This window comes from Taudactylus pleione, unplaced genomic scaffold (assembly GCF_031769625.1).
Source record: "Taudactylus pleione unplaced genomic scaffold, aTauple2 ptg000032l, whole genome shotgun sequence".
Lineage (NCBI taxonomy): Eukaryota > Metazoa > Chordata > Amphibia > Anura > Myobatrachidae > Taudactylus > Taudactylus pleione.
This window is the reverse complement of record NW_028284434.1, coordinates 36439588-36446257: the sequence shown is the minus strand read 5'-3', so window position 1 is coordinate 36446257 and position 6670 is coordinate 36439588. Positions and strand designations below refer to the sequence as shown.

General features: G+C 44.8%; 1 protein-coding gene across 3 annotated transcripts in view; it reads left to right on the top strand.

Annotated features, from left to right (window-relative positions):
* Positions 1-4028: 4028 nt before the first annotated feature.
* The window catches only part of MICALL2 (MICAL like 2), a 78427-nt gene continuing 75785 nt past the window's right edge, over positions 4029-6670 (top strand). For 2 of the 3 annotated variants that reach the window (XM_088452022.1, XM_088452020.1), the window contains exon 1: positions 4029-4234. The gene's annotated coding sequence lies outside the window, so the exon portion shown is untranslated. Of the gene's footprint in view, positions 4240-6670 lie in introns of all 3 variants that reach the window. The other variant, XM_088452021.1, reaches the window with a different exon arrangement.

Genomic DNA, 6670 nt, shown 5'->3' with positions numbered 1-6670 from the left:
GCAAGTCTCTGATAGGCTGCTCAGGTCAGCTGAGCACTCCAACTGGAAGAATGCTAGCAGCTGACATAGTGCATGATGGTGATGTCAGTGCAAGGTTCACGAACAAGGACAGGCAGAAATCCTGACCTGCAGCAAATGGTAATGTCAGTCACACAATTTGAGCAGAGTGTGACACATGATGAGTTATATTCCGTTGACTCTGGAATGGGGCTGCTTGTGGAATTCTCCCTGAGAACTCCAAAGTCTCCAAGGGCTGTAACAAACTCTTACTAGCGGTCTTGGCCACAGCTATTCTCCAGGCTTGGGTTCCAAATTCCTTCCCCCCACTCCCAATGTTTAGAGTTAATTGTACCACATTTTAAGAATGGACTGGATGGAGGCTTCATTGCATAAAGAGGCGCATTGGAATAAATTCTTTGTCACTTGGGAAAGTTATATTGATGTCCTCGTTGATACTGTGAAATTCCAGTTGTGGAAATGTGATATGCACTTCGATTACTGGACTTAGACCCCCTGTAGCACTTGGCACTGATTAAACCCTTCTTTTTTTATGTGTCATGCATTTGCATTGTATTATTTCACTACCATGTTTGATTTACATTTGCCTCTTGTTCCCTTGTAGCGCCTCCATTGTTTGTTGTACTGGACACTTTCCTTTAGATATGCCCCACCAAATATTGTAGATTTACATTCCACTTTGGTTTAATTTTGTATGTTTAGAGGTGTTCTATTTATGTTTTATTGCAATGCTTTTTAGTGCTTCAATAAAAATCAAACCACACACCTATTACTCTAGGTGCAATTTATGTTCCCTGTAAAATGCCAGAAACCTTTAAATCAGTATGTCTAAATCTAGACTTCCTCTCTACAGAAAACCCCCACACCTTTCCTTAGGGAATGAGATACAGTATAACTTCCATTTAATGCCAAACCTAGATATTCTAAGCATTTACCACATTAAAGTTTAAAAAAAGACCCTCCACTTTACTGGCCTTATTCACATAAATAATAAATATCCCGAAATACAGATAAATAATAAATATCCCGAAATACAGATTAGCCAATCCAAAGGTCCATGGGTAAGGTTTTTTTTTTTTTTAAAATAAAAAGACATTGATCAGGTACTGATCAGTATGCGGTAACAAGGGGATATGCACTATTCTAACAAATGAATTAAATAAAACAGCTTATTGAAAATGAACGTCATATATCACTGTCATACATGATGTTAATGCTCAAGCAACTATTTTATGTCCTTTTACAAGCCAGTCCCACCTCTCCGCTAGTAAGTGTGTCTGTGATGGAAATGTGCCCGAGACTGAATTGTCCTCCCTTGTGCTCATCTATGGAGCACTCACAATGCGGATTCATGCAAGATACACTCCGCCATTGCGTGTATGTCCAACTCTCCACCAGACCCAGACTGTAAATAATGCAGCATGCACCTCCCCCATCCCCAATAAGCCAGCTATTAGTCATACTTACTGGCTTCCCCCTTTGTAAGGTTGGTGGTTTGTGTGGAGATAGTGGTGCAACTAACGGGGGCCTACCAACAAATTAATTTGGGCAAATCCCCATTCTCCCAATGCATGGGTCAGGAGATCATCAAAATCCAACATGTTGGACAATCTCCATTCGCCAAATCCGACTTAAAATTATTGGAATTGATGGGACAGAGATTTTTAACATGATGGATTTTGCAGATCCCCAAGAAATTGACAATGATCGGAGTCTGATTGGTGGATAGGACTGGCATAGGTGAATTGCTGCCTAAATGTATGGCATGCATCAGTAAGGGATAGGGTGACACCATGATTGTATCATTGTGGCCCTGCCCCTGCCATCATGGTCCCACCCATGGTTAATGTAATGCTGTGACAGCAGAGGGGGGGGGGGGGGGGATGCATCTTCACGCCGCCCAGACCATGGATGTCAGGAAATGGCTACAGGAGGGTCTCTGGGAAACATTCCCACTTTCCAGGAGAGTAGGGAAGTTTGCTTTTTATTGATGTAACCTTCCGCGAACCAGGTGGAAAAAAATCAACATGGCGTTCCTTGTGAGGTATTTCACACCCCATGCTTATACTTCACCATAGGTATTCTAATTTAGTATGACAGTAATTCCGACTGTCATAACAGATTCTTGTCCCTTAAGGTATAAAATAAAACAAAATAATAAAAAGGGAATAAACTCTTCAATCTTTTCAAACAAAATTAAAACTAATTTTTACGAACCAAACTTATGTCTTCTAGTAACAACTTTTTTGAAAAAGATCATTTAACGTTTGAATCACAAATGTTCGTAAAAATTTAACTTCTGAACAATTAATATAATTATATAATTAATTAAAAACTTAATCAACTCAGTCTTAATGAGATCACTCTTGGCTGACATCAAGGCAGATGCCGAACCAGGTGGGGTATGAGATGCCCACACGCACGTGTACTCGCTGCGCCAGCGCTCACCACTTTAAACTGCCATCACTGTGCAAACTGGCAATGTTGCAACTCAAACTATACTAAAACGGCAGCTTGCGCAGTATTTTATAAATAAAAATAGGAGTTTAAATCTTGGTGGGGTATGTCACACCCCAGCTAGTTCACCAAAGGTTAAATTTCCTTAAGATGTGCAATTTGCCTTACAGCAGACAAGCAATGTCCTCCACACTGTTATTGCATATAATGTCAATTGAAAGACTTCCTCAGAGCCAGATTAAAACAACAGAGCTGCCGGGGTAGTCGCCCAGAGGCCCCCACAGATAGCTACATCACATTGGCGTATCTATAATGGGTGCAGGGTGTGCGGAGCACAGGGGCACCTGGGTCCAGGGGGGCCAAAACCACACACTCTGCACCCATGTTTAATACTTAACTTTCTGGAGTCCATAGTTGGCAGTGCAGCAGCAGAAAAATTCAAACTGAGAAAATTGCTCAAGTGGCCATTTTCCTGGAGATTTGCACATGCGCAGTAGAAGAGTCTACGGGACCATGGCGTGGGTGCCATGTTACCAGAAAGCTGCGCATGCACAGCAGACTCGTTTCCGTCTGCCATACCTGGCTTCTAGAGGCTGCAGCAGATACAGTCCCCAGAAGATGGCATCTGTGTACATGTCCAAGTCACTGGCCCTGCCAGAAGCATCGCACATGCACCATAATTAAAATATATATTGCCCCCCCTGAAATCATTCTGAAGCCCCTGATTGGAGGGGTACCCACGATTTAGTTGCCCTGAGGCCCACACGAACTGTAATCCTGTCCTACTTTCTCAGCTCCCTGCTGCAATTACCCTGTGTCACAGACATGGCAAAGCTCGCCTCTCACGCACGACACTGGGGAATGGGGGGTTGGGGATGTCGGCGGTCAGAATCCAGACGCCAGCAAACCGATAGGGTTAGGATACCGACATCTGTCAGGAACCTAACCCTCCCCTTCTACTTACTCCTTCCCCCCTATTGCCTAACTCTAAACCTACCAAGTAGCGGCTCCAGGCACGGGCAAGCCGGTCCGCCGTCCGGAGCGCCACTGTAGCCGGTCCGTCGCCCAGCGATATCGTTAATATGTAACTTCAGAGAGAGGGAGCGGAGGAAGGGGCGGCAACACAGGACGGCGCTGGGCGCAGCAAAGCCTAGCGCCGGCCCTGAACCTTCCCCCTTAGTGCCTAACCCTCTCCCTAGTGCCTATCCCTAAGCCCTACCCCAACACTTACCGTCGGGATGGCGGCACCGGGATTCTGACAGCTGTCGGGATTCCGGCGCCGGCATTCTAAGCGCCGGCATCCCGAATGTCCGGATTATAACTACATCGCCCCCCGCAGCGGGCACTGGGAAAGCTGCCGTGTGCTGCAGAGTCCAGTGTCTCCCAGTCCCCTCCTTCTCCCTGCTGCTAGAAGTCCTGCCCATTCTCCCTGCTGTCAGAGACAATAACGCTCATGGCCCCGCCCCCACAACATTCAGCACGTTGATAGTTAGACTCGCCCCCTCTACAAGCCCCACCCATCACACTAGCTTGATCTATACAGTGAGCGCTCGGTCCAGCCCCGCTCCCCGGGCCCCTCCTCCTCCATAGTGTGACCCAACGGAGATCTCCTCTGTCTCTAGTGCGAGTTGGAAGGAAGCGACATCTTATCTCTGGGACACACACAGCTGAGCAGTCCGTCTGCACTGCGGGCATATGGAGGCAGCAGCACGTATACACTGACGGGGCTCGGGCTCACTGACTGCAGCAATCATACAAAGTAAGGTACTATACACTTACACTGTGACTGTACAGTATGTCTGCCTGTTGTAAGTCTAGTAAGCGTTACATGCCGGCAACATACATTGCTCAGTATTATTAGACACCGCTGGCAGTAGGTTCGCCTGTCAATTCATTTGCAAGCTGCATGGTTGAATAAAGTGCATCTGTAATTAATTATTGCTGTAGGTACTTTTTGTATTGTGTATATACAGTAAATTATATTACACAGCATTTAAGTATTCTGGTGACTTACAAAGTAGGAACCAATAGCCATTGGCTTCACCTTGTGTGTGTATATACTCACTTCTCCAGATTACATGTTGTGTGTATAATACAGATACAGATCTCTCTCTCTCTCTCTATCTATCTATCTATCTATCTATCTATCTATCTATCTATCTATCTATCTATCTATCTATCTATATATATATAAACTATTAGCATTCTACTGTCGTCGTCCCCCCCCCCTCACATTCCCTGTGTACAGCCGTGGCCAAAAGTTTTGAGAATGACACAAGTATTGGTTTTCACAAAGTAAAGGTGCCTATCCATTTGGCGACCTGTAAGTCTGAATGTTTAGCATCAGACCTTCAGGTCGCCGAAGTGCGGTGACCGCACATAACGTCATTCAGTGAAGGAGCCCGACCTCCTATCTCTGAACATGCCTAACCTAGTTCAGGTTGATGGGCATGTTCAGTAGAAAGTCGGGGTTGGCAATGACCAAGCGTGCACGTGCATCGCTGGTCCTTGCCGGTTATCCATTACCCGACTTTGTGAACAATGTGACCAAAACCACCTGGTTTTGGTCGGATTGTTTACAAAGTCGGGCAATGGATAGGCCCCTTTAGCTGCTTCAGTGTTTTTATACCTTTTTGTCAGATGTTACTATGGTATACTGAAGTAACATTACCAGCATCTCGTAAGTGTCAAAGGCTTTTATTGACAATTACATTAAGTTTATGCAAAGAGTCAATATTTGCAGTGTTGACCCTTCTTTTTCAAGGCCTCTGCAATTCGCCCTGGCATGCTGTCAATCAACTTCTGGACCACATACTGACAGATGGCCGCCCATTCTTGCCTAATCAATGCTTGGAGTTTATGAAACGCTTGTAATGTTACTTCAGTATACCATAGTAACATCTGACAAAAAGGTCTAAAAACATTGAATCAGCAAACTTTGTGAAAACCAATACTTGTGTCATTCTCAAAACTTTTGGCCACTTCTGTAGGCTGCGGAAAGACTCTCTTGCGTAATGATCGATATTAAACCTTCTGTGTTTTATAAAGGTGCGTATCCACTAGCAGATAGCAGAACGACAGTACGATTACAACATTGTAATCGTACAGTCGTTCCTCTTCCCGTGCACTGCCTACACTGAACGATATGTCGCTCAGTGCAGACACCCTCCTCATCCCTGAACATGGTCAATCTGTCGTTATCGGCAGATTGACCAGCATGTTCAGGTGATGTTTGATGTCGAAAACGACCAGCGGGAGCGCGCATCGCTGGTCGTTTTCAACATTTTCATGCACGATTAATGAGTGATTGAACAATAACGATATCGTTATAGTTCAATCGCTCATTTTAATCGGCAAGTGGATACGCGGCATAACTTTTTATTTTTTTCATGTTAAGGAGCAGTGATCACAACAAGTCTTTTGTATATACTACTGTATTCTAAGTTTTACTTTCTGTCTTGTTTTACTGTAGTGATAAACATGAGTTATGTGTGTTTGAGACAGATATAACAATGAGATGCAGTTTGTAGTGAACTCAGAAGTTTTGTATTCAGTATGAAAAGTTTAGTTCACCTCTTGTGGTCCACAATAAATTTAGACTAATCACCGACATGGGATAGGATCAGAGATCAGCCTGATCTGTACATTTCAGATCTCTTGTAAAAATTCTCTTATCGTCCAATTTGCAGCAGGTCTATGAGTTTGTTGACTATTGTGTTTAGTTTTACTTGTCTTGACTTGTTGAACTGAGTGGTTATAAGAGCTATGTCATAGCCCATTTCCATAGTTAGTCCTCATCCACAATTCTAATACCCCTTTCACACTGCCAAAATTACCTGGGTTATTGCGCCTCGGCTTGGTATAAAAGGGCCCCTGAAAAATAACCCGGGTCGAGTGCCCCGCCAATCCACCCCTGGTAGCGACCAGGGTTGGATACTGTAACAACCCGGGTTACGGGGTGGTGTGAACGGGTGACCCAAGTTAACCGACCAGGGTCCCATTACAAGCCTATGGAGAGCCAGATCACTTGTGCTTGGAGATGATGGCATTTCCAAGCACTGGCAGATCAGAAAACACTGCACCCGTATGCACTGTAAACGGGGCTGACCCTGATATAACCCGAGTCGCCGTTGCGTTGTGAACGGGGTCTGACCCAGGTTGGACCTGCGTTCAAAGATCTGTGTCGAACACAGGA